Genomic DNA, 23,857 nt, shown 5'->3' with positions numbered 1-23,857 from the left:
AGCCTCCGGGGCTGGCTTTACTGAGTAGGTACACACACACACACACACACACACACACACACACACACACACACACACATTTGTCCAGACATCCTTCAGACCTTCAGACCGCCATCCTTCAGGAAACAAGTACAAGTCAGTGGAGGAGGATGTGTTGGAGGTGGGATCCCAGGCTGCCAAGTGCTTGACAAGGGCTAGGAGGCTCACATTGCTCTCGGAAAATCACAAAGCACAGAAGATTTTTGTTAAGGGACGTATTTCGTCAGATAAGCAGGTAGCTATTTGTATGATAATTCTAATACTGAATATTAATTAAAATACCATTTAATAGCCTGGAAAATTGTCCTGGCATAGATCAATGTGTGGCTTCCAAGAGGCTGCCCCCACCTGCCTGGAAAGATCTTTCAGCATTAAGAACCTCGTAGGCTGAACTTGCTGTCAACACCAGCACTTCAGTCTCTCCCAGTTTCATGGCATTTTATTTTGAAAAAAAAAAAAAGAGAGAAAATGCTTTAAAATGCTCCCATTAAGCTGTCTCCATATTGTATTTGCAATCTGCACTATTTTATATGTCCATTAAAAGTTTAAATGTAAAAAGAAAATTAAAAGCATTAATTTTTAAAGCTTGAGAGTGCATAAGAATAAAAGGAGAGAATCAGTACCATTAAAGGCCCAAATCCTCACTACTGGTCAGCTTGCTCCTCCCCTCGACTGCTGGTCTGGGCTGCCCAGTCTTGGATGTCTGCCCCTGCCCTGCTTTGTGGTTCTCTGTTCTGCTGGAGGCTCAGTTTCTATGAACAGTTACCTACTCGCTGGTAACCTTTGCTAAGAGTGGAAACGAATAACATTTAAAATTGGAAAAAGACTGTCCACTTTACCGATGTAAAAAATTTGTTTTTAAAAATCACCATAGTTCTGGGTTTAAGCCTTTATTCTTGAAATTCAGGAGTAAACAAAGCCCTTAAAGACATCTCCAAGCAGCAATCAGAACGGCTAATGACCATCTGCTGCCAGAGCCTTGTCGGGAATGCTACTGAACATTCATTACCACGAGTCTTCCGGTAAGTCCTGCTCGCTTTTAACTCAGCTAAACTTATCTTTTTATTCAAGTTTCACCAGCTCAGAGCCAGAACCTCACAGTTTCAAAATCTAGAAGGTCTCCATTGAGGAAACTGGAAACTGCACATGTGCAAGGGCCTCCAACGCTGGTGCGGACACAGTCTTATCTGGCCCCAGGTTTGAGGATGCATTCTAAAGTATCAGGGAGTGGCTCTCAAAAGATCACAGCACAGGGTGCTCTTGATTGGCACTCACAGCATTTTTTAAATATCCCAAACACAAAAGACTTCTGCTTGCCCTGTTCTTAGGCAGATCCTGGCCAGCAGAAGATTCTGCTCAAGTTTTGTCTGGTGTGGGACAATTGTCTGTATTCTGACAATTATATTTTAAATAAAATTATATTTTAAATAAATGCTGATTGGGCAGTATACAGGCAGGAATTACAGGCTGGTTAATGAGAACAGGAGAATTCTGGGAAGAAGGAAGCCCATTCCTCTGCAATTTTGGCCCAGTCACAGAAGAAGCAAGATGTAACTGCCTTGCTGAAAAAGTAACCGAGCCATGTGGCTAACATAGACAAGAATAATGGACCAATATAAGTTATAAGAGTTAATAAGACACCTGAGCTAATGGGTCAATCAGGTTCTAGTTAATGTAGACTGATGGAGGAGGGTCATCTGTCTATGTGTTAATTTCATTGGTTAATAAAGAAACGCCTTGGCCTTTGATAGGACAGAAAATTAGGTAGGCAGAGTAAACAGAACAGAATGCTGGGAGGAAGGGAAGTGAAGCAGACGCCATAGCTCTCCTCTCCAAGATGGACACAGGTTAAGAATCTTCCTGGTAAGACACCACCTCATGGAGGCCCTTGCACATGTGCAGTTTCCAGTTTCCTCAATGGAGACCTTCTAGATTTTGATTAACTTTGTTAATAGAGATGTGAGAGTTAGCCAGTAAGAGGCTAGAGCTAATGGGCCAAGCAGTGTTTAAAAGAATACAGTTTGTATGTAATTATTTCAGGTAAAGCTAGCCGGATGGCCGGGAGCTGGGAGGCCTGCTGCTCCTACAGAATGGCGCTCCAAAGTGGTAAACTGGATCCATGTAAAACCTGAGAGGGCTTAACAAGGAGAGAGAGAGTTTAACACAGCTCTGCGCTGTTTGTGGGTGGCTTGCCGCAAAGAAATTTTCCTGACTCAGCAGCAGGAAAAAACTGGCTGTTTTAAAATGCCAGACTTCTGGGCTGTGCCGCCATCATGATCTCTGTCTGGTTCCTTCGGGAGACAGAGCTTTTGAATGGGTTTTTGTAATTAAAGTGATATGGCTTGGTTGATGGCAATGTGGACTGCTGTGTGTCTGGAACTTTGTGCAGCTTAGGGGCACTGAATGGCTCTGAGGCAAAAGGGGCTCCAGCTCTACTCCACCATGCTGAAGTGTGCTGAACTCGGGCAGGAAGGATCATAATTATCATAATAATAATGCAGTTAGACCTCTGTATGATTTCTTTGGGACTTAATGATTGCGGGAACTGGGCAGGGCAGAAACCCCAGCAACAAAAGTTCAGTTGTTCAGCTGTTGAAGAGGGCAGCAGCCAAGCTCAAGCTTGCTGACAGCATGTGGAGAAAGGTGCTAATAAATGGTGTAGGAGGTCCTTCTGTCTTTGTTGCTTTGGGCCCTTGATAGGGAAGAACTTAGGTAGGCAGGGGGAAATTAAATGGAATTCTGGGAGAAAGAAAGGCAGAGTCAGAGAGATGCCATGGATCTACGGCCGGAGGTAGACATGCTGAAACTTTTCTGGTAGGCCACGACCTCATAGTGAAATACAGATTAATAGAAATGGGTTAAATCAAGATGTGAGAGTTAGCCAATAAGAGGCTAGAGCTAATGGGCCAAACAGTAATTTAATTAATACAAGTTCTGTGTGGCTAGCCAGGCGGGCCAGAAACAAACAAGCCTTCCTCCTTGCAACAAATGAACGTACACAGTCTCAGACTTGGGGTAAATTACTGTTGCACCCTGCTTGTGCATGTGAGTGGGCAGTGTGTTCCCAAGGTCAGAACCACACTGCCGCTTACACAGCCCTGAGACACACAGGTGGCTTGTGCAGTTCCTCTCATTCCACAAAAGCACCAACATGAAGCACAATTAATAAAATCTCAGAGCCAGAAATTGGGGTTCAACCTGAAGGTCAGAAAAGCAATACAGTCAGCCACGGGCTCGTACCTCTACCTCAGTTTGAAATGGCGATTCTGCTTCCAGGAATCTCAGACTGAGACTGAGGCTGAGAGCTGTCTCCTTCCATTTTATAATCCTCTCTAGTTCTGGGGTGAAGGGTGTGCGCCACTGAGATTAAGTCGTGCAACACCTGATTTCTATGGCAAACTAGTGTGACTGGGATTAAAGGTGTGTGTCATTGCTGCCTGGTCTATAAGGCTGGCTAGTTTGGCTGTTTTACTTTTCTGAACCTCAGGAAAGCTTTATTTATTAAAATACAAATGAATTGCCACCACACCAACACATGCAAGCGAGGGACTTCTGATGCATGTTCCATTAAAATTAGAATTTAAGTTTAGGCTTTAAACTTTGTAAATCTGTCTTTTTGTGTAATAGTTCACATCAACTTTTTCCTAATTAAAAATACAATTTGATTTACAAAACAAAATGGCTGGCCTAAAGATGACCAAAATAATTAGAAAATTTCTATTAACTCTTATTTACTACCACTTAGATGTGATATTTAAGATTAAAATACTAAATTGTTTTCCATGAAGAAAGACTTTTTATGATCTTGCCAAGGAAAAATTTGAAAGCGTGTCATAGACAGTAAAGCAACTTAGAAAATGCTGATTGGGGCAAAGTACAGGGAGCTATTGATGAGTTCCATGTCTCCACAGCACAGGACAAAGCACATTCTGTATTTATTTATTATCGAAGGAGTCCTCACTTACAATTAATCATAGATTATAAAGAAGGCTTCCTTAATCTACGGTGTAGAGCTTGCTTCTTTGCTTTATGTGGCATTACTCACGCAGATGGCATAAATAGCCCCAGAAAGTTAAACAACAGCCCTAGACTACAATGATAAATAATAGGACAGAAAAATATTAATGGACAGAAGAAAGAGAGGATACATTATCAAGGGAGCAGGGAGAAGGGACGGTGAGCATGATTTAAAGTCTGCTGGGAATGGATCGGTCATTCCAGGAAGAAAACGCTTACATCATGCTCCTGGCAAACTCACCCTCCCGTGTCACATTTCACGGCAGACTCGAGACTCTGGCTCCAGCTTGGAGACTGGAAATGGGGGAACTGAACACTTAGGCTCGGGGGCTGCATTCATCATTTGGGAATGGGGGATTGTTAGTCTTATCTCTAGCAGGATGCTCTTCTAATCTCTGTCCCCCTGTCTGTCCCCCTGTCTGTCTGTTACCCCCCACCTCTCTCTCTCTCTCTCTCTCTCTCTCTCTCTCTCTCTCTCTCTCTCTCTCTCTCTCNTCCCCCCCCCCCTCTCTCTCTCTCTCTCTCTCTCTCTCTCTCTCTCTCTCTCTCTCTCTCTCTCTCTCTCACACACACACACACACACACACACACACACATCATGATTGTTTCTTGGCTGAAAGCATGAATAGGCTAGGTACCTCAGCATAGAGTGTGGCGCTGTTTATTACTCACTTGCTGGAGCGGTCCAGATGTCAGAGAGACAGCAGAACCTTCTGGGGAGGCAAGTAGCTTCCTCAGTGGCTCAGTGTGTGGAGGACAAGAGATGACATGTAAAACTATGGCTCTGCCGAGGTTCACCGGCAATGCCCTTAGGGGCAATGCCCTTAGGTTTCCCTGTAGCTTTGCAAGAAAACGTGAGTGGGGCCAGAGAGATGACTCAGCAGTTTAGTGCAATGCTCTTGCAAAGAACTTGAGTTGGGTTCCCAGTGCCAACAGGGGGTGTGGGTGTCTAACAACCACCTGTAATTCAAGCTGTGTGGGAATCCAGTATCTCTGGCCTGTGTGGGCACTGGCAAAAGTAGTTACAGGGCTCTGCTATGGTGTTAGGCTGGGTTTGGTGTAAGTGGGATAAGGAGCAAGCAGGCTCAAACCACTACATATGGGACATTTAACCATGCTAAACCACTACATACGGGACATTTAACCATGCTAAACCACTACATACGGGACATTTAACCATGCTAAACCACTACATACGGGACATTTAACCAAGTTAAACCACTACATATGGGACATTTAACCATGCTAAACCACTACATATGGGACATTTAACCAAGCTAAACCACTACATATGGGACATTTAACCAAGCTAAAACTGACACCAACATGACTAGATTTCAAACAATCGATGTCAAAAAAAAAAAAAAAAATGGAGGTTGAAGCAGCAGCCACAGCAAATGAACAATGGCTACAGAAAAGCTAAAATTTGAGGATCCATCTTTCTAAAACTACTTTCCCAGGAGGCTTGACTTGCAGTAGGTTGAGCCTAAGGATGAAAGTATTCATGGAGCTTCCCCGGAGCTAGAACACCAAATGTTTCCAGTTGCTCTCCTAGACTGAGTTCCTCCAGGCCATTAACGGGAAGGAGGACAAATGGGGCCAGTGAAGAGAGAAGCATTCCCACCCCAAACTGATGCAGACCCCAAGGCCAATGACTCTTTTCACCAGAGAGGCAATTAGCTTCTCTCCAAACAGGGTAGTAAGAGACTACTGTGTGAAGCTGGGACAGAGATGGTACAGGTTCCACAGGGACAGTGGAGCTCTTCTTATTAATTTTTATTTCACTAAGCACACGTGAAAAGTTAAAAGACCAGGTGACTTAGTTAGTGTTACTGTTGCTGAAACAGAACAAATGCCATGACCAAAGAACAAGCTGATAAGGAAAGGGTTCATTTGCCTTACATTTCTGCATTGTAGTTCCTGATCAAAGGAGGACAGGATGGAACTCAACCAGGGCAGGGACTTGGAGGAAGTAGCTAATGCAGAGGTCATGGAGGGGCTTTCAGTTTTCATGCCAAGGAAAGGAAGTTACTTCATCTAGAAAGCAAGGTCGTTTTTCTTATCATCCAAACAGGGCAATGGCATGTTTCATGGAATGGTGTGGTATTGACTGAGGCTTCTGTCATTCTCGGTTCCCAGAGTCATTCAGTCCCAATAAACACACAGAGGCCTACATTAATTATAAACTGATTGGCCTATTAGCTCAGGCTTCTTATTAACTGTTAGAACTTATATTAGCCTGTAATACTTGTCTGTGTTAGCCATGTGGCTTGATACCTTTTTTTGGCGAGGCAGTCTCATATTGCTTGCTCTGTGTCTGGCTTCCTCTATGTCTGGGTGATGACTGCAGACTGAGGATAAAATTCTCTTCCCAGAATTCTCCTATTCTCATTGCCCCACCTCTACTTCATGCCTGGTCGTCTTGTCTATACTTCCTGCCTGGCTACTAGCTATCAGCATTTTATTAAAATGCAGTTGACAGTGTACAGATCATTGTCCCACAGCAGTGTGGTTTTGAAAGCAGCTGAAATAATGTGTACAAAACAAACCCACATAGTTGCTTAGTTCTTTGTTTATACATGTACTATGTGTCACTTTGACCTGACTGCTTACTATTGCGTTGCTCTCCCTTTCCCTCAAGCGAGTGAGCCAAGAAGTGAGACTTCACCCCATTGCCACTAATGGTACCCAAGAGAGGAGAGATGGCTTGGTGCTTGCCAGGTGAGCAAGAGGACCAGAGTTATAATCCTTTGAGCTTCAGGTGGGTGTGCTGGCATGCCTGTAATTCCAGCTTCAGAAGACAAGGAAGGCCATCTCGAGAGGAAGCTGCTTGTCTAGACATAAAAGTTAACCCTGTTGGAGAGCAGATTCCTGTTGTAAGTCTCTGTCTCGCACATGCCCATATACACTCACATACACGTGTACCTGTATGTACATGAATAGACAGTCTTCCTGGTACATATACCCTACATATACATGAGAAAAGAAGAGGAGGTGGAGGTGCAAAGGCACTACCCATAAACCTGACAAGTCTCCAAGGACTTTTGCCCTCCTTTGGAAATGAATTGCCTGCTGCTAAGGTTAGTCAAGCCAACCATTATCCTGACTTCCATCATCGGCAAATTGCTTCTCTGGCTTTTCCTTTGCTTCCTAGAAAAGTGGGCAAGTGGCTACTGGGATGATTCTTCTCTTACTAAGTGAGCCCCACAAGGTTGGCCATGGGCAGTGAATGCTGACAGCTGCCCTGAAGAAAGGACAGATCTGCAGAAGAGAGAGTCTTGAGTCTTGTGGGTTTAGGAGCTTAGTTTAACCAAGTGTTTTGGACTACATATGCAGAGGCTTGCTCTTTCTTGGCACTGAGTTCAGGTGTGTGAGACTCTTCACTCGTAGGGCACTTTTGTGATTGCGTGCGCATTATTAAATTTAACTTATAGCAGCCACTAAAATTAGGAATTGCAATAGTTTCCATAAGTTCTGGAAACCTGCAGAGATTTGTTCACAGAATTGAAAAGAAGTAAAGTTGCTTTCAGAAGACTGCCTAACAGCATAGAGCCTAGGAAGTAATTTTAAAATGCTTTACCTACCCACGGTAAGGAACCATACGGTGCCCAGGATGCAGAAGATCATAAAACACGAGTATTTTAAGAGGCAGGAACAGAAAAATTGCAACAATGTTTGTTCCATGATTGAGCGTTGTTGGGCATTTAGTTCCACAACTGCCTAGGTAAGACGGACCTAGGGTATGTGTGAGTGCCAGGTGTGTGATGCAGCTGTCATCCAGTTTTGGGGAAATGGAGATAAAAGGATCCAGAGTTCAAGACCAGCCTGGGCAACATGAGACCCCCCATGTCAAAAACCAAACCAAACCAAACAAAATGTGTCCATTAGATATGCAAGTATCCACCTAGGTCTGAGTGTAAAGTTGGCATCTCTGGCTGTAAGGTAAATTGCATTTGTGCTTTGTTAGTTTTCCTGTTTTGATTGTCACTAAGCACCTGGGACATTTTTAGGTGATTTTTAAGACTTGACATTCATCAAAGCAGCTCTGCTTTCTACAATTAATGCCATTCTGAAGAGTGCAAAAATTAGCTCTTTTGAAACCTATTAAGTCATCAAAAAGTGATGGAAACATCCTAGCGCTCGGTTCTGCAGCGAACAGTCACAGGATGTGGGGGGAGCAGTCATATGCTTTGACATTTTTCAAAGGTTGAAAGTGAGGCTGGTTAGTATATGTCAACTTGACACGAGCTAGAGTCACCTGGGAAGAGACACTATCAGCTGAGGGAATCACCTCCATCAGACTAGGGAGGGGAACCTGCACAGAGGTTCTTGGTTGTGTAAGAAAACAAACTAAGCAAGCCATGAGAGTGAACCAGTAGGCAACATTCTTCCACGGTTACAGCCTCTGCTCTGCTCCTGGTTGAATTCCTGCCCTGTCTCCTCTCAATGATCGACAATGATCAGGACATGTAAGCCAGACACAGTCCTTACTCCCTTACCTTGCTTTATCCTTTATCCTCCCTTCCAGTGTTTTATCACAGCAGCAAAACCCAACAAGGACAAAAGTTATTACTTCCTAGAAGAGGAACAAACACCCATCTTAAATAGAATGATTTAACTATGTTCTAAAACTTGGACTTTGGAAATTTCTTTTTTCTTTTCTTTTTTTTTTCTTTTTTTACTTCTAAAATGACAAGCAGGTGGGTTTAGTTTTATTAAACTTTAAGGAATGAACATTGGAGCAATCCATTTATTAACACTTTTTGATACTTTGCCGTAAAAGTAAACCCAATTTAAAAGGTTGCCAACTTTTATTTCTTTCTTGCTTTGAGAACCGGGTTATTTTACTTAGGAATATATCAAGACAATAAGTACATCATTAAAAACGTGTCACTTATTTCATAGTGTGATTGCATCCAGAGAAGCTTTTGAAATGTTGGAAATCCAAAGCAGGCATCTTGCCTTTCTGATCTCAAAGATTACCCTCCCACCATTAACAAGAAGTTCAAGTCGATCTTTTCTTTGGCTGTGTAGTAATGCCTTTATTTAGATCATCAGAATATGTGCTTATCAATATGCCTAAATATTTGTAATTATTTGGAAGTTTGTTTGTATAGTACATGTAATTAAGAACAATGCTTATAAATATCTCTACTTTTACAAGTTGACGTGATTTTAAAAAATAATGCAGAAAGTTCAGATGAACAACCAAATTTAAGCCTACATAATTATTATCCATCAAAACAATTAACGAAATTATCAATGTATTCACAAATTCTGTCTTACTAGGTTAATGGGAAGTTTGAGCACAATAGGGTAAATTTTTATTTACTAAATTATTCTAGCTCTAAAATATTGAGAGATATGTTTACTAACAAACTATAGAAACTAGCTGTAGCTGAAGAAAATAGCTAGGGTTTTGAATTGTGATGTTGGTGTAACACACAGATAATTTTGATAGTTTTAATGACCTCACTAATTCTTAGTGAGACATGTACTCATGTACTACAGCTAATCATTGCAAGCCAACTAGTTTGAGCAAGTGGCATAGTGGATGGGTTTAATTTGTAGCAACTAGAGATTTACTCGATTCCTCAGTTACATTCTAAGAATTTATCATATTCTTCTGCTCACGAAAAATACCACCAATAGGAATCATATCCCATACTGTGATTCGTTGGGTGAAAAGATTCAGCGAGCCTGCACTGTTCACCAAGATGTGGGCTGGACTTTGGAAAAGTGACTCTGGTGTTAGTAACACAGTGCATAGACAATGGGGTAGAAACAGAGTTATCCAAGTAGGTGGCAGAGTCACATGTTGGCTACATAAAGGCTCATTCTAATCACTTTATATGAATTACCCATGTAATCCTCAAGGAAATGAACAATGCCAGTTTCTTTTAGTAGATGCTACGAGAGATGGTTTTGTTGTTGTTGTTGTTTGTCTTTTGTTTTTGGCAGTGGCCTTGCTGTCACCAGGTTGTGACATTAAGGAAACTTTTTCACTGGAGCTTACTGTTGCCAAGCAATATGTCATGAGCCAATGGGAAAAAAGAGATGAGGTAGGGTGTTCAGAAAATTTTCACAAATGTGTCGCCAAGGGGAGTGGTAATATCAGGAGTGTGTATGCATGGGAAGTGTGTGTGCATGGGAAATATGTGTACATGAGGAGTATGTATGCATGGGAGTGTGGATGCATGGGGAGTGAGAATGCATGCAGAGTATGTATGCATGGGGTGCAAATTTGAGGGGAAGGAAACTTGGAGAAGGAGGGGATAGGAGCTGGCATCAAGGAATATCCTAAAGTGCTAAGAAGAGGAGTGTGTGGGTTCATGTGGAAAGATAGTTTTGGGAATGCTGGCATAAGTTTTGTGAAGATGAGGGGCATTTTGGATATTAGTGAGGCATCAGGTCTTTCAGAGCCTTGAACATGGGCAGCAGGAAGACACTGTTAACCCCTTTCTGTTCATGGGAGACAAAGATCAGAAAGGGCAATGGGAAAGTACTTTTGCAAATGATGCCGCAGACAGTATCACTGTCTGAGATGTTTACCCAGCATGCCGTGGCTTCCCCAACTCATCTAAGACACTACCTCAGATGAGGTGACTTATCTGAGTATGAGTAGTGGGGCTGAAGAAGTAGACAATTGTGAGTTACTACAAAAAAAAACCCCAAAACCCATAAGAGCTAACCCAAACTGCCCCTAGTTCTCATGGTGACACTCACTTCATATGATGAACATGTCAACATGTTTAGGAGAGGCGGTGTTCAAGAGCATAGTGTAAAGCCCTTTAGAACACTGAAGGGGAGCTTTTCGGCTCAACTGAAAACAGACCACAGAGCCTCATTGGCAGGACAACAATTCCACAGTCCAGACAACTCATTATACAGTTGCACAAACACTCATCCTATGAATCCACTCATCCTATGGTTCAGCATGGCGCAGACACAGGAGATGCAGACTACCTGTGTGAGTGGAAGAGTTACATCTGATAAACTAGCATATATGAGAGCACTGGCTTGATGCTTGAAAAATGTAAGACCACGCTTGTCCTTAATAAAGTAAAACTATAGTTTATTCAAAAGTTGGTAAAGCCTGAACTGTTTAAGAAACACCAAGACTTGTCTTTTCCCACACTATTTCAAAATACAAAATTATAAACAAATACAAAGTAGAAAAATTAGAAGGTTTGACTTTACAAAATTTGAAGGTTAAACTTCTAAGCAGTGGATGGGGAATTTTGAATAAGTCTTTCTTCACTGTTCAGCACAGGACAAGCCTGATGGAGCCCTGACCACTGCTTTATGGATGAGCACATGGCAGCCTCCATCAAGTAGAAAAATGTTTACATTAATGGTTTATGAACGTTCATTGCATGGGTATCCATAGGTATCTGAGTGTTCTAGGTTACAAGATCCAGTGTGGGAGTTGCCAATGTCCACTAAATTTGTTTTTTTAAAACATGTAAACATTGACTAAAACAGCTTCAAACACTGCTATAGAATAATCTTAAAACTATTAATTCTAACAAAAGCATGGAATGTAGTTCAGCATCTTGAACTTCACATAGCACTCTAGACTTAGCTCACTACCATGGACTTACATGGTCTACAAGAGATAGTTCCAGGACAGGCTCCAAAACCACAGAGAAACCCTGTCTCGATAAACCAAAAAAAAAAAAAAAATGCAATTACTAATAGTTGGAGCAGTATGTCTCCGAAAGAGCATAGCAAACCCTACCACAACAGACCCTCAACATTCCGACACAGCTGCAGGACAGGAAAAAACCTTAAAACATCCTAAGTGAGATAACCCAGACCCAGAAAGATATAGTATGTAATCACTTAAATGTGGATGTTAGCTTTTAAATAAATGATAACCAAGCTACAATGCAAAGACCTAGAGAAGTTAGTTATAGAGGAAGGGGCCAATGGAAACACATGGATATCCTTTGCCAGGAGCAGGAAATAGAATAGATTTTATTGGTGAGCTGGGGGCAGGGGTATGGGAATGGAAGGATCAGGTCAGGAGGAGGGGAGGGAATGTGGGGAAAGGCATTTGGAATTGATGGGCATTTGAGGGGTGGTATGAAAACCTAGTGCAGTGGAACCTTCCTAAAGTACATGAGAGCAATCCTAGTGAAGACTCTAAACAAAAAGAGAGACTGCAGATGGAGTCCCAACTGGCCATTTCTTGTCACCAAACAAAGCTTCCAGAACCAGAACTAGGTTATGTCCAGTTGAACTGTTGGTTAAAGGGGTCCCATGGAAATCCCCAAGTAACCCAGAATGTTACCAAGAAAAATGAAAGAGAGAGAGAGAGAGAGAGAGAGAGAGAGAGAGAGAGAGAAAGAAAGAGAGAGAGAGAGAGAGAGAGAGAGAGAGAGAGAGAGAGAGAGACCTTGGAGCAAGCGGTTCTAAATGAGATGTCTCTATCAAATCCCTTCAGAGCTCAGGGAACTCAGCGGAAGTGGAGGTAAAGTGGAAGAGTCAGAGTGGATGGAGGAAGGACACCAGGAGAATGAGAACCTCAACTGAGCAAAGCTCATATTAACTGCTAGAGACAGAAGCAGCAAGCACAGGGCCAGCATGGGTGCACACCAGGTCCTCTGTGTATGTGTTATAGCTTGGAGTTTAATATTTTTATGGAACTCCTGAGTTGTGAATGAGTGGGATGCCAATTTTCTTGCCTTCTCTTGAGGCTCTTTTCCTTCTCTTGTTTTGCCTTGTCTAGCTTTGATGCAATGGTTTTTGTTTTATCTTATAATATTTTATTTGGTCAAAAATAAATTAATTAATAAGCTAGAAGACCTCCCCCCAAAAAAAGATACAGGCCATTTCATTTACAATATCTCCACCCTACCAACGCCCTACCAAGGAGCAATTCACCTGCTACTGTCTTCGTTCTCATTCACACTAGCTTCTTCTGTTTCTCACTTTTACATTAATTGCACAATGCTAGCTCTTCCTGGCAAAAACATTACCTTTGGAGTGGAAGCCAAGTGCCTGGATGAAACACGCAATGAGTAGTTAGGCCAGCTGCTATTAGCAGGGTATATTTAGAAGATATTGTATTCAGTCTCCCTGGAATTTATGGCAGTTAGAACATTATCTAAATGAGCAGACAAAAAAATTAAAATGAAAGTCTCTGACTTGACTAACTGTAAAATATCATAAAACAAATAAATTAATTCAATTGCTTGCTCCAAGTGACATTTCCAGAGCATTGCTTTTGGTTAATGTCTTTTTAAAAGAAGGATTGCCAAGCTGTGCAGGAGGGAAAGCATTTTAGAAACCATTCCTTGATAATTGTCACTGATACGATTCCAACTTACAAAATGCTCTGCCTGGGAATGAAGAACGCCCTTTGCTTGGGGTGGGCGGCAGGAGAGTTTTATTGGGACTGTATTTTCTGAATTGGTGGAAGTTTATCTGAACCACTTCTGACTGTGATGAGTGCAGACTGAGGGAGGCAGGTGGGAAATGGAGCAAGCGTATGTGTGTGACTCACAGGATGTTTAAGTTGTCTGGTCTCAAAGAATAATATGGCATATCAGCAGCAATGGAGTTATTAGAATTTTACTCCAGGTATGGGACAGGATAAAGGCACTCAGACCATGTGATCTGGTGAACTCACCAATGAGCTCTCATTGGAAAATCTCATTCTCATCTGGGAAGCATTTAAAGAGAATAAGACTGGAAAATAAGATGTTCTTCTGTGGTGTACAGCAAGCTGGGAAGTTGTGCCCCAAAATCCTGCTGTGCAAGACTGCAGTGGGCAGGATCCATGCTTGCAGAATGTACAATTCCATGGTGTGTCCTGAAGACATGGGAGGTCAACATCCCTATCATAGCTAGGAGACAAAGGGGAATAGCTTGAAACACAGAAGGTATGGGTCTGCTCGATCTGGCTTCATGTAGCTTGAACACACAGCCTAAATCAGTAAGCATGGGGATGACTGGCTGGAGGAGGATGCTAGGAGTTTTGTTTTGTTTCACTCTTCCAGGAGAGTTAGCAGAGTGCATGCTGCCCTTATTTATGTCTGAAGAGCTTTATTGAGTATCTCTTCTGAAACTCACATTGTTCTGGATCCTGTGTCTGTAATGCTGAGCAGAGCCAAACAAGGCTTGCTCCTCTTGTGTTTGCATGCAGTAGCAACTGCCAGAAACCAGTAACGCAAAGTAATAAGCAAGAATTAAGTCTACAGGTGAATTGTAGCCCTGTAATCTCTTTAAAGAGTTGAAGGTGGCAAGAGTAGAGACTGAGTTGAAGTGGGTAACTCAGGACAACGGAGATCACTCAGAGGATGAAGAGTGAGACAGGATGGACAAATTGGGCTAAAAAGACAAAGTGTGGTAAGAGAACACAGAAAGGGTAAAGGAGCCATTGGAGAGATAAGAGTCCTGTATGACTGGGAAGTGGCAGGAAAGAACTGTGGAAAGGCTGGCCATGTCCACACAAGCAAAAACACAGACAGTAACTAGCAAGGGCAGGATAGGCTTGTTTTCAAGGACAATAGGAACACTGGAAAGCTCAAAGTGGGAAGAGCACAGTGACAGAAGATGTTAGTCACTCCCAAGTTGCATCATGAAGATGGAGTTTAGGAACAACTGAAGGGTGGGAGGAGAGTTAGAAACACATTGGTTTGCCATGATAATGAACTATCTAGCTCAAAACACAACTGATAGATTATCTTATGTGGCTATAGTCAGACATCTAAAACCCACAGTTAAGGGTACAGAGAAGGGCCTACCCTAGTTACAGGAGCTTCTTCATAGGCTGTGTGAGCTGATCGTATGACATCACTTCAAAGATTAATGGAGTATATGTTTGCACATTACATGTTCTCCATATGGCAAATAGTTATAGCAACAACTCAGAACAAAAATGCTCTTTGACAACATCAATACTGGAATAAAAGAATAAAGAAATCTCAAGACAAAAAGTTTTGGAAATGACAGCTTACATTTAAGTGACTAGAATAATGTGTATGAGATTAAGAAGACAGGGACAAGTTTCTGGAAATGTTGAGCTGTGTTAAATGCCATGAAGCAAAAATAGTGTGTCATATCATGATTCAATGGACTTCCGGTACATTGTTTATTTTTGTAGCCAATAGAAATATGTCCTCCTGGGGCAAATAAATCATGGGTTTGTGAAAAGTATCATTAGCACTACTAGCTATGTCAGACATGGGCTGACTTCCAGGGACAAAACCAAACCATGGCAACATGCTATCCTGGAGACACACATGGAATACAGTAGCAGCTCTAGCAGCAGAGTCCTTGGACTTAGAGTGCTGTAGGTCCAGGAAGCTACCAAGGTAGTGGCTTCTTAGGTGTTACTGTCACTAAGAAGCTGGAGAAAGAACCCAAAGTCATGGACTGTGTCAGAGACACTGGTGACATAGGAGATGTTCGACACAGCAGCAATGACTGCATGAACAAGACTGGACTGGGGCCATGGCATGAGTCTGACTTCACTCCAGATGCCACATGGTGCTTTGGGGTTGACCATAGCCACATGGGTGGAGAGAAGAATGGGCCATCTGTGAAGGAGATGTCATCAGGAGCCTCTCAAAGGCCCATTCATATTTGAGTAAACAGTAACATAGTGTTGGCAGAGAGTATGTTTAAACATTCTGCCATAATGTTTGTTGAAACTGAAGGAAGATGTAAATAAATGTCTTAACTAAACAGCTTTGATTTCTAACTATTGTATGATGAGTTTTTGCCAGAGAGCAGTGCCAGTACGGCTTCTAGTCCCAGTCCAAGTGGAATACAGTCCTGTGCTCCAGAGAAAGTATCCCCAGTCATAGCTGTTCCTTTCCATAGAAACCACAACTTGTGTCATCTTTCATGCATATATATGTGTAAATATACATCTACATATATATATACATATATATGTATATGATGTATGCGCATGTACACACAAGTTCAAGAACTTTTGATAAATAAATACTTCCACCAGTTTTCCAGCCTGCATTCTGCCGTTGGAAGTCAGTTTAGTATCAACTTATCATCTATGCAGGATCCCTTGAGAGTGTCAGTCTTCTTTGCTCTATCTCTACCTCACTGGGACTGCCATGTTCGTGCAAGGGGAGAGGTCATGCTGAGTTGTGACTCTTCAGGGATAATGAACTGTGGTCAGCAAAGACACAGGTTTACATGATCTGCTGTGTTAAATGCTGCACCCACTCTAACTTCCTCATTCTTCTGAGACAAGGGTCTGCCACAGCTTGTTAGATTAAAATTCAAGTGTTCTCATCCTGTGGGTTTCAACCCCTTTGGGTATCAAATGACCATTTTACAGGGATTGCCTAAGAACGATTAGAAACACAAATGTTTACATTATGATTCATAACAATATCAAAGTTACAGTTATGAAGTAGAAATAAAAATAATTTTGTGGTTGGGGTCACTACAACAATAGGAACTATTTAAAGGGTTGTAGCATTAGGAGGGGTGAAAGCCCCTGGTTTAGATGCTGAGATCTAAGTTTAAAATGGTTATATGCTTCTGTTTGCCATGCAGATAATTAAAAATATAAATGCCTTTAGCATTTCCTACTGATTAGAAACAATGCAATACTAGGATTGCATTGCAGAGAAAGTCAAAAGTCTGGGGTAGGAAAACCTGGATGGTTTGTTACATTATAAACTCACCTGTTGGGAGATCCAGCTATGAAAGGTAAGTTGGTATCCAGGAAAAGAAACAAGGTCATTGTAATGGAGAATACCTATACTCATTTTTTTTGTGATTTTTAATAGAAATATTTTCACTAACTCTTTCATAATTTCACACAATATATATTTGATCACACTGAACCCCAACTACAGCTCTTACTCCTCCAAGATCCACCTCCACCCTCTATCCAATCACCTAAATTTTGTATTTCTTTTTATTTCTTTTTCTTTAATTTATTTATTAAAGATTTCTGTCTCTTCCCTACTGCTGCCTCCCATTTCCCTCCCCCTCTCCCAATCAAGTCCCCCTCCTTCGTCAGCCCAAAGAGCCATCAGGGTTCCCTGCCCTGTGGGAAGTCCAAGGACTACCCACCTCCATCCACGTCTTTTTATTTCTTAAATTTAAGAATTCACCAATTCTAATTTGTGCTATCTATTCATTTCTGGGCATTAGCTACGTACTCTAGAGTGGTCCTGACTCTTCCAGAAGATAGGGTTTTGTTCTCATGACCTCTGACCTCTGGTTCCTGCAATCTTTTCAAGCCCTCTTCCATGATGGTCTGTGAGTCTGGGAAAAGTGGTGTGATCTTCCATCTGTGGCTGAGCACTCCATGGGTTTTGAGTTACTATGTCAACCACTGTTCACTGCTCAGAGATGTTTCACAGGCGAGGTCTGAGAGCTGCACTAACTAATGAGTGTGGAGAGATAAAAAAACAAGGGCAGTTGGATATAAATGGTATAAAGATATAGTTATCCATTTAGCAAACAAACAGCAGTAGGTTCCCCTCTGGGGACCTGTGAGGCCCCCACCATGGGTTCCCGGCCACATTTGCAAAACCACACATGTACTTCCTCAAATGGAGCAAATATTAGGATGTAATCAATCATTTTATGTTTAGATTTAGTTCCTGTTGTCGGGGTTTCTGTCCTGCCTGGTTACTGCGATAGTTAAGTCCCAAAGAAATCACACAGAGGTCTATATTGACTGTAAACTGGTTAGCCTATTAGCTCAGGCTTCTTATTAACTCTTATAACTTATATTAGCCCATTATTTTTGTCTATGTTAGCCACATGGCTCAGTACCTTTTTCAGCAAGACAATCACATCTTGCTTCTTCTGTGGCTGGACAAGACTATGGAGGAATGGGCTTCCTCCTTCCCAGAATTCTACTGTCCTCATTGACCTGTCTCTAGTTCCTGTCTGGTTGCCCTGCCTATACTTCCTGCCTGGATACTGGCCAATCAGTGTTTATTTAAAATATAATTGACAGAATACAGACCATTCTCCCACACCAAGTTCCTATCCTTATTCATTTTATACCCATTTAACAAGAGAAGCAATGGAGAATGGTACCATAAACTACTTTTAAAACCAAAATATATTATAGAACATTCCAACGAAATAGAATATTCTTCAACTCTTAATATTCACAAACTTCTATAGTAGGTTATAACCACTTGATGTCAGCAAAAATAATTTTTTTCAATCAGCTAGGAGAGGTTGATTTTTAAAAATTAATATAAACCTACTTTGAAAATATTACAGAAATATAATTTGTTATTTATGTTTCTCTACTCTAAGCATCTTTATATCTAGCATCTTGATGCATGTGTACTATTTTTGCTCTGGATAAATGTCTGCAAATCAGCAAACAGGGAAGTAACTAGGCACATATTAAAAATTCTGATTAAAATTTGTGAATTATATCCAGAAACGTATCTGCTAATTGGAATTTCTTTAAATGTTACTTTAAGTTGCAGGCATGTGATAATCCCCATGGTACAATTAGTTCTACAGTAGGAAAAGTACTGGTCAAACATTCAATATTTTTATCAATCTCACAGTATGTCACAAAATTGCTTTGCAGAAATAATTGCTTGTACCCCAGCAATAATAGCATCAGTGGCCAAGTGTCCCACTCACCTGGAAAATGGTATGTCTAACAAAGATGAATGCTACAGTGTGTGGGGGTGTTTGTGAAATAGAGGGAGAAAAAGAAAATGAATCTCTCATTATTTAGTCCACCAACGCAACGTCCTGTTTACACCAGGCGTCTTCATTCGAGGCTGTGCATACACACAGGCAGATGCTCCTTCAAGGGTTGCCCAGGGCATGATTGAGTAGAACTTCTTTCACATCTGTAACTCATTGTAAAATATGGATGTAAATGTTTAAACACTGTATGTTCACACATCCTGTCTCATTTGTGTTTTCTATGTATAAAATGCTCTAGGTTTCAGCAGTTATTCTGGAAAACTGAACTAACAACTAATTTGCTGTGTGGTTTTGTCTTGCTGATAGTCTTTTAAAAAATTAAAAAAAATAGCTGATCAAAAATAATTACTTATTAGGTAGCCATTTAAGGAATTAATATCATGATTATTCATCAACACAAGATAGTACAGTATTCCTCTTTTATATTATGTTATAATTAAGCTGTCCTTGCATGCCACCACTAGCTGTTTTAAGTTGTATATCTGCCCACAATAACAAAAATAGAGTAGTAGAGAACCATTGCTCACTACAGGAACATGAGGTTTTTATTTGTAATATCTTATTGCTACACAAATCAGGGTCAGAAATGTTGGTAGTTATTTAATGCATCATCATTGTCTAAAAGTATAAGAGAATGAAAATGGTGGGATTTTTCTATGTTCAAAACCAAAGAAGAAAACACATGTAATATTATATGTATGCATATATAAAAGACGTACAACCAAAATTTTTAATCTTTAAAACTATTTTTATCGATATGCATGGGTGTTTTACATGCATATACTTCTGCACCATGTATAAGTAGTGGCCTTGGAGGCCAGAAGAGGGTGTTAGATCACCTTTGACTGGTGCAACAGGAGGTTGTGATCCATGTTGTGGGTGCCAGGAATAGAACCAGGATCTGCTGGAAGATGTCTCAATGTTCTTAATGGCTGAGCCTTCTCTCCAGACCCTAGCTACATCTTTTAAAACTGATTATCTAATAAATGGTTTGGGGGACTAGAAGATGGTTCGACGAGTAAAGGCGTATGCCAGCAAGCTTGATGATCCCTGGATTCACAGGTAGAGAGAACAGATTGCTTACAAGGTGACCTCTGACCTCACAGATATATCACGGAGCACACAAACTCCCCTCCGCAATAAACAAATGTAATAGATTTATTTTCTGCTTAAATAACTGCAAGTCATTCTCTTAGTTTTTACTTATGTGTTAGCTAGTTTACATTGACTTGAAATGCATTTTATTTAATATTTATAGCAGTCTCTCTTTTTCTTTGAAGGGCTACATTGAACCAGCTTCTGTAGAAGAGAGTTAGTTCTCTGAACCTTCAGATTCTGAACACCAGAACCCTACAGCTTCTAATTAGCTTCACAATTGGAATACAGGCATGACATTTGCATTTGAAGTTTGGGGACCAAGGACCATTAGCAATTCAGCAGGTAGAGTGATTTTCTACTTCTAATGTCACAAAGGATATTCTAAAAATTCTTACACCAGAAATTGCATTATTAACTTGACAACTACCATTACGTTTCTGGAGCCAATAAGGGTTGCTTTTTGCAGCATTGTTGAAGAGGTAAGCCTCAGTCATTTGCTGTCTGTCTCCAGTGGGCATCATTTACGCTCTCATCCTTCCAGTTTGAGGATGTAAAAGTTGGGTTTTCAGTGGTTTGGGAAATTTTGGAGGAATTCACAGGGCTTTATTTATAAATGAACGTGTAACAGGCAGACTGTGGGCTCTTCCTCTGTTTCCCATGTATTACCCTTAGACTATCAGCCCTGAGATGAGCATCCTCTAGATGCATAATTTAGCTTATTTCAAAATAGGACACAGAGGAAGAGTGCAACTGAGTTAGACCTTTCTACATCCCTCTCCCAAGTATTGCTGTGGCCTGACATCTATCCCTGGGAAGCAGAGTTACTCACCCCTGTCACCTTTCTTGTTCACAGGAACCTGTTCCAAGTTGTATTCATTATGAAAAGTGAATTAGTGCAGACAATGTTGGAGCCCATTCCCATGCTCCCCAGCTAGCCTTTCCAAAGGGTGCACCAGAGGAAAACAAACCCTGGAACTTTAGTCATCAGGTGTGCTGTTGTTATACGACAGTGACCATGTGTTGTCCTCTGACCTCACAACTGAATATTTCAAGTCTCATCTAGGTCACAGTCTTCTTGGGATACCTCAGAAAACTGGGGTGGGTGGTCTCTTATATTGCTGCTGTACTACAGGTACCTAACAGTCAGAGCTGATATCACTCAGCTGGTAAAGGGTTTGCCCAAGAGTGAAGCTAATCACTTCCCAGAACTTGCAAGACAAGCAGACGGGAAGATCAGAAGTTTCATATTGGGCTAAGGTCAGCCTGGGCTTCTTGAGATCCTTGGTAGGTGGAGGTGGAGGGGTGGAATGAGAAAGGACACATGAAATAGAGATCTGAAATCTACACTACACAGAGGGTGTAGCCAAGAGATGCTGGATCAAGGTCAAAGAGAAACTATCTGAAGTCTTAGTCCCACATTTCCACTCTAGAGGAACCCCTCCATTCCCCCTTGCTCCTGCCCTACATTTCTGCTCTAGAGGAACCCCCTCCATTCCCCCCTTGCTCCTGCTCTATATCCTCACAGTTAATTTTCTCTTCTGTCATAGCATTTCCAGTGTGGAAAATAGGATGTCAGAATCCATTTTCCGACTGACATGAGATGCTGCACTACTTGGAAGTGGCACTCTAGAATGGAAGGACCATGACGTTAAGGTGTCAGTCAGCAGTTTATATTTTCCTGTCCCAAGGAAGAAATAAACTAAATGTTTTTCTCATAGCATCTCTGTGGTGAAGAACACCATGATGATATCTGACTAGAACTCTGTGTTGGCATCCCTTGGAGACGCTTGCTCAGGTATAGTGGAGCCTCGGAAGCAAAGCTACCAGGATATGCTGCTGGGAGATCTCACAAAACCAAGAACAAGATTCGCGTTCCTTGGCAGGACACTCTGCTTAGTGCACACTCTGAGTCCTTACCTACCATGAACAATGATGTGACCTGGGAAAGACTTTCCTGATTTATCTGGGAACAAGAGTGGGAAGGAGGTCTGGAGCTATGTGGCCTCAGTTTCCTGAGCGAACACTGACCATGCTTATTTGCATGCTTGCTTGTATGGAGAGCAGACGAAGCCATGGCATGGCTGCTCCTAGTCTGTGGATGTGAATAACAGGAGTAAAAGAAGTCTCTTAGTATAGGAGAGATTTGCCAAAAAAAAGAGGAAAAATAGCATCATTTGCCATAACTGGCTTCAATCATTCTTAGCCCCACGACTTTGCCATCTTCCATTACCAAGGCTTAACTGTCCAGTCAGCTAGCCATCCTTGGAGAATGTCTGTTATTGGAATTTAGGACATGTTTTTAATTTTCTATTAAGCAGGATGGATCCTAACAAATGTTTTCTCATTTAAATTTGAATACAGAAGCAATGTTTGGAACAGGGTCAGTTCTGACTTTCATGGCCATGAAGAAATGATGGCAGAAGAAGAAGAAGAAAGCACCCCGCCACTCCCTGGCATGCTGCTGTGTTGTGTGAAGGGCAGCAATATGGACAGGCCTCACATTCTACCAGAAATCAAAGCAGCACCATGAAAAACATGGATATGACACCAAAGATTGCAAGTATCTTCATTTGTTTCACATCCTAGAAGCTATCATCAACCATGAGAAGAATTTACCAGTCTGGGGTGATGACGCCACATGAGGTCCTGAGTTCACATCTCCAGCACTCATTTCAAAGAGCTGGTCATGATTGTCCATGTGCCTACGCCTCCAGAACTAGGTGGGACAGGGGCAAGAGGATCTCTGAGATCCACTGACTTTCTCTGTGTTAATGAGAGACCCTGCATTATGGGGTAAAGGGAAAAGGGGCAGAGCAGAAAACCTGTATCTTTCTCCAGCCTCTGTGTAGACATGGGCTCGTGTCTCCTCCACAAACATGCTTTTACACACACACACACACACACACACACACACACACACACTTCTTCAGTGTTCTATCTACCAGCTGAATGAAATACTTCTTTATTTTCACTATTATGTTCATCTGATGTGGGATTCCCCTCTGTACGCTGTGAATATCATTTGTTAATAAAAGAACTGCTTTAGGCCTATAGCAATGCTATAGGGAACAGAGCTAGACAGGGAAAACTAAGCTGAATGCTTGGAGGAAGGAGGTGGAGTCTGAAAGAAATCATGTAGCCCTGCTGGAGCCAGACAGAACTTTAGCTGGTAAGCCACAGCCACGTAGTGATATATAGATTAATAGAAATGGGTTAAATTAATACATAAGAGTTAGCCAATAAGAAGCTAGAACTAATGAGCCAAGCAGTGCTTTAATTAATAGAGTTTCTGTGTGATTATTTCAGTTCTGGGTGGTTAGGATGAACAAGTGGCCTCCCTCTTACATTCATCAAAGTATAATTTATATGGAGTAAAATGCACAGCTGGTGTTTTGCTCTTAACATTTACTTATAGACATGCACACATTCCCAACACCCACATGGATGTATAGAACTCACCCCTGATTCAGGAAGTCCCTGGCCATGCCTCTCGTCACAAGCTTGGGGCATGCACTTTTAATAGTCCATATCTATTCTGTTTTGTTGCAAAGGAGAAGCCACTAAAGCATGTCTGTAGCTTTCCTACTGAGATAGATGTTTGAGGGTTTTCATTTTGTGCTATTGTGAATTAAGCTACGTGGACATTCTCATGCATATGTGTTTATTCCTCTTGAGTATATGTCCCTAAAAAGAGATATAATGCAAGTTATAATTTAACATTCTTCTCAATTGTTGTTATTTGTGAAAGCATTTGACACATTTTACACTCCTACTACTCAGGCATAAAAGTTCACTAACTCTTGTGTCCTAGCAATTTGTGTTATATATGTTGCTGCTTGTCTAGTTGTTATAAATGAGGCATGGAGACATTAAATTATGACTGTCCCTGCTATTTTGACTCCAAAACAATGACCACATTATTTTGTGCATCAAACTCTATGCCTCTGGGATGTTTGACACAATTTAAAATTTTATTTTTAAGTCTCTATGCAAGTCCAAGTGCCTTGCAGAAAGGAAG

The 23,857-nt window shown here is 41.4% G+C and overlaps 1 long non-coding RNA gene across 1 annotated transcript; it reads left to right on the top strand.

Moving 5' to 3' along the window:
• Window positions 1-972: 972 nt before the first annotated feature.
• Window positions 973-23,298, top strand: LOC126497695 (uncharacterized). Its single transcript, XR_007590669.1, has 3 exons — window positions 973-1,061; window positions 20,022-20,181; window positions 22,201-23,298. It is a non-coding gene; the product is annotated as an uncharacterized lncRNA (long non-coding RNA).
• The last annotated feature ends 559 nt before the right edge of the window (window positions 23,299-23,857 follow it).

Source organism: Alexandromys fortis, unplaced genomic scaffold (assembly GCF_014885135.2).
Source record: "Alexandromys fortis isolate MF-2015 unplaced genomic scaffold, M_Fortis_MF-2015_v1.1 scaffold_23, whole genome shotgun sequence".
Lineage (NCBI taxonomy): Eukaryota > Metazoa > Chordata > Mammalia > Rodentia > Cricetidae > Alexandromys > Alexandromys fortis.
The sequence above is the reverse complement of the archived record's forward strand: the minus strand, read 5'-3'. Positions and strand labels throughout refer to the sequence as shown.